This window comes from Podarcis cretensis (genome assembly GCF_951804945.1).
Source record: "Podarcis cretensis genome assembly, chromosome: 13".
In the NCBI taxonomy this organism is placed as follows: Eukaryota; Metazoa; Chordata; class Lepidosauria; order Squamata; family Lacertidae; genus Podarcis; species Podarcis cretensis.
The window spans coordinates 11152667-11156930 of NC_137182.1; the positions used below are offsets into that span (position 1 = coordinate 11152667).

The window sequence follows — 4264 nt, forward strand, 5'->3', positions numbered from 1 at the left end:
CCTAAGGACCCTTGCTTGGCCAGGTCCTTTTGCAAAGGCTAGCCTAGGAATTCCTCTGTAGCTTGTATTTCTCCCTTCACAGCCCAAATAATCCCAAATCCTACCATCTATCAATTTCTAGCTTTTGGTTGGATCCCCCCATAACCTGTAACGATATTGTGTGCAATTCAGGTGATGCTATTAAGGTGATGCTATTAGAATTCTCAAGGGAATGTCAAGCAGGGAGGGAGGGGGGAAAAGAGAGAGAGGAATTCTGGTGGAGAGAGAAGATTGGAGGAGGCTTGGAAAGGGAGAGTGAGTGTTGGGGGGGAGGCAGTTGAGAGTCGGTTGAGAGCGGTGGGTTCTAGAAGGGGGCACTTGGTGAAGAACCTGAAGCTGGGCTGGGCAGCTCTTCAGATTAGGATCAGAAGTCCAGCCGCCATTGCCCTCGTTTGAAGGTGGCCCAAAAGGAACAGAGATGAAGAGGGACTGTGAGTCTCCTGTGGAGGCCGGGGCATGTGGCAGTCCCATGCCCAGCGAAGAGGGGCTCTGCCAGCTGCCCAGAAACAAAATTCCCTCCATTTAGGTGAGCCACAGAGCCAGGGCTTGGCTTGTACTGCTAAGGCCCAGGTGCCTCGCACCACCCCCTCCAAGCGCATTGGAAGCAGCTTACAGACCTGGGCTATGCCTGATTCCCGTCTTCCCAAGCAACTTGGAAAGGGAGAGTGAATGTTGGGGCTTTGGCAATCTGCCCAGAAACAGAATTTCCTCGATTTTGGTGGGCAACAGAGCCAGGGCTTGGCTAGCATTGCTAATTTCCAGATGCCTCACACAAACCTCTCCAAGGACCTGGTTGTGTCCACCACCCATTGTAACACCTCCAGAGAAACCAGCCTTACAGACCTGGGCTATAATAGAAAGAAATTGTGGGCTACGGCCAATTTCATGGACATGGACTTCATAGAAAATCCTCATGGGAAGATGTCCATGCCTCCCCTCCCCCCGGTTGGTCCAACACTTCCACCATCTTGCTCCCCTAAAGTTGGCACCCAACTGGCATGAGTAGGGGCTCCTTGGGGCAGCGAATAGTGTCATGGGTCAGGAATCAGCTTCACCTGCCGAACAGCAGCCTGAAGGGGGAGACGGTGGAGAGACTTCACCTGCAGCTTCAAGGACACAAAGGAGCTTTTGAGAACCAGCTGGCTTCAGCCTTCTTAAGCAGAGCTCCCAGCAGCAGGCAGAGAAGGCAGAGAAGGAAATAAAACTGCTCATTATTTTTTTCATTTTAACAATATTTATTAATAAATATTATTTGATCCTCGGCATATCAAAAGCAACAATTTCCTCCAATTTCTTCATTGAAAGAATGCCAGTGATGCCATTCACCTCATCAGGGACTGGCACATTGAGACATCATGCGTGGCATCCCTGGAGACATGCAAGGTACCGAGCAGCATAGATTCCTCCAGCGACTTGGAAGGACTTTACAATCCAGAAAGGCCGGACTGGAACGCCATGGATGACAAAATTTTGCTCTTGTCTTTCAGCTTGGGAAGTGGCAACGGACAACAATCTCTTGAAGCGTGGCCCTATGGAGGAAGGAGGACTTGGGATCCTCTTGGCAGACGTGGGGAACGGATGCCCAATGCCCCTGCCCTGACATTGCTCCCAAAGAAAGCTTGGCCCACCCACTTCCGGACGAGACCATCTCCTTTCTGCTCTGATACAGGAGGGTTCTTCTCCCATTCCCCGTTGACGCTCAACGTGTACTGTGTCCCTCTTTAAAAGAGGATTCGACGACTTAATGGAGGAGAGGACAAGCGTGTAAAGGCTGCTGAGCCTGTAGAGTCAGGGTCATCATGGTCCTTGCAAAGTCCGGAAGGGGATTCTGCAGGCCTTGGTGCCAGCGCATGTCTTGGCCTATAGGGATGGGTACAGTGACCTGGAATCCACAAAGGACCTGAGGAAGTAAGAACAGTAGAGTAGGGCATCCCTGCCCCAGGTGATCAAAGGAACAGGTCCCTCTCACTGTGGGTTGGGGAGCTGCTGGTATGTCACTAGAGGGCGTTCCAGAGGTACCTCTTTCCTACAATGGTCTTCTTCTGGGGCGAGGCTTGGGCAGCAGCCACAGTAGTGCAGGGGGGAGATCCTGCAAGAAAGAAGGGATCTTTAAAGCAGAGGATCTTTAAAGGGATCTCTAAACACTAAAGGTTGCTTCCCCCTGTCCCATTACCTCCGAGGCAGGTATCCTCCACCTGGGCTTCAGTCCCTCCCGGGATGCAGCGGCTCCGAGGCTGAGTCGTTCCCTCGCTGCAAAGCAAAGGAGACATCAGCCGGCGCTCCCAGCCAGGCTAGCCCCAGTCTGGGGCAGGAGGGTGGGGACCTGGGAAGGGGGCATTTCCTCCTACCTGATCTTACAAGTTCCCCAAACCTGGCCTCCGCCTCCGTATGGGCATCTTGGCTCCGCCCCGGCCGGCCTAGCTCGGAAGCAGCAGCCAAGGTTTCCTCCCTCTCTAAAATAACTCGAGATGTTCTTCGAATTGGAGGAAACCTTGTCTGCTGCTTCTGTGGCAGGCAGGGCCGGGGAGGAGCCATGCCCGCACAGAGACGGGGCAGTGGGGAACTGGTGCGAGGGTCCTCAGCCAGGAACCGCCAGGGTGGTATCTTGCTCTTCATCCCGTGAGCCGGATCTGAAGCCTCATCCCTGGAGAAATTAAGAGAAATATGGGCTAAGAAGGCAAAGAAAGAACCTGAAATGCAATATATTTCTGCCAACTGTATGCCTAAACTGAAGCCCAAACATGGAGAACTATCGTATTTCCCAAAATATTTAGGTATGGACTAGTAGGTATAGATTCATGGAGTTCTGAAGCCATAGTCATAGAGTCAGTTCTGGGGGGTGGGGGGCTGTTCCCCAAGGCAATAGCCGGGGGGAAGAGAAGTGGATCACAAAGAAACACTTCCCGTAAAACTACAGGACTATCTAAATCAGGCCTTCCTCCTCTAGCTGGCTGTCCCATTGCTGGCATGAGGAAATGGCAATCGCCATCCCCAGCAATGGGAGAGGCACTTCTTCCCCTGGTCCACTTCCACACACCATGTCCGCCTCTGTCTGAAGGAAGGAAGGAAGGACGTATGGGGTGGGGAGAATTCTGGGATGCATCTCCACAGAAGCCTTCCCAAGCAGAGCCAGATTGCCCAATGGGCAGAGCAGGCACCGGCCCTCGGCCCCTGCAACAACGGATCGCCATAAATATTCTTGGTTTTGCGTAATAAAACTGGATTATTAATATTGCTGGTTGGTAAAATCAAATCACAGCATACCTGCACATTCGGAGTTTCCCCCTTGCACCGCTGGGCTGTTGGTGGTGGGGGTGGGCCGGAGCCTTTGGCTTTCCTCCCAAACCATGGCCCTGGGAGAGACAAAGGACATTGTATTTTCCTGGCATAAGCATCCACTCTAGGGCACCGGGGTCCCCTGGGCCCTCCCCAATTATTGGGGGCTGGGGTGAGGCGGGACTGCTCCCCACCCCCAGCCCAACCCTATATGGCACATGTGGGGAGTGGGTTCCCCATGGAATTAACATACCTTGACTTGCAGCGCTTCCCCACGGTGCCACAGCCGCTGCACCCGCCTTCCATTTTGAAAAGCTGTGAGACAGAAAGGAAAATAAAAACAGAGGAAGTTACCAACCAGTTATTCATAACAAAATCTCATCTGGGGACCACAGCTGAGGACCTGCCAAGCTATCGACAGCTGTGGACAAGGCAAGCCAGGGAGCCAGGCCACACGAATCAGTGACGGGTGAGGCTAATAATAATAATAATAATGTTTTTATTTAATACTTTTATTTTGCTTTAAACCAATATAGATAAATATAATCAACCAAAATTACAAAAGAAAAATCCTTAAGAATAATAATAATGAAAAAAGTTTTAAAAAACTACAAAAAATATCAAAGTACATGGCATAGAACATAAGCCATTATGGGAAATAAAAAAGAAAAAGGAAAGAAGAAGGAGGAGGAAGGAAAAAAAGAAAAAAGGGGGGGGGAGGAAAGGGAGGGGAGAGGGGGAAAAAAAATGAGCCCAAACACAAGAAGGCTTGTCTATTGTACGCTTCCGTCAAGGTCACAACAGATCATTATTCTTATCAATTCTCTCTATCTGCATTCCATAGAATCCCTCATCTTGGTATCAGGGAACATTTCCCTATGCGGTATCATTCTAAACATAACCTTGATGAACCCTTATACCCTAGATAATTATTTAGACATTCCCATTC

The 4264-nt window shown here is 50.6% G+C and overlaps 1 long non-coding RNA gene across 2 annotated transcripts; it reads right to left on the bottom strand.

The window, feature by feature from the left end:
- Window positions 1-4019, bottom strand: LOC307201091. Of its 2 annotated transcripts, none has more exons than XR_013832520.1 (3): window positions 3304-4019; window positions 2213-2683; window positions 1-2128 (listed from the first exon to the last, which is right to left on the bottom strand). It is a non-coding gene; the product is annotated as an uncharacterized lncRNA (long non-coding RNA). The 2 variants fall into 2 exon arrangements; XR_013832521.1 differs by having other exon boundaries at window positions 2213-2289; window positions 2388-4019.
- Between the last annotated feature and the right edge of the window lie 245 nt (window positions 4020-4264).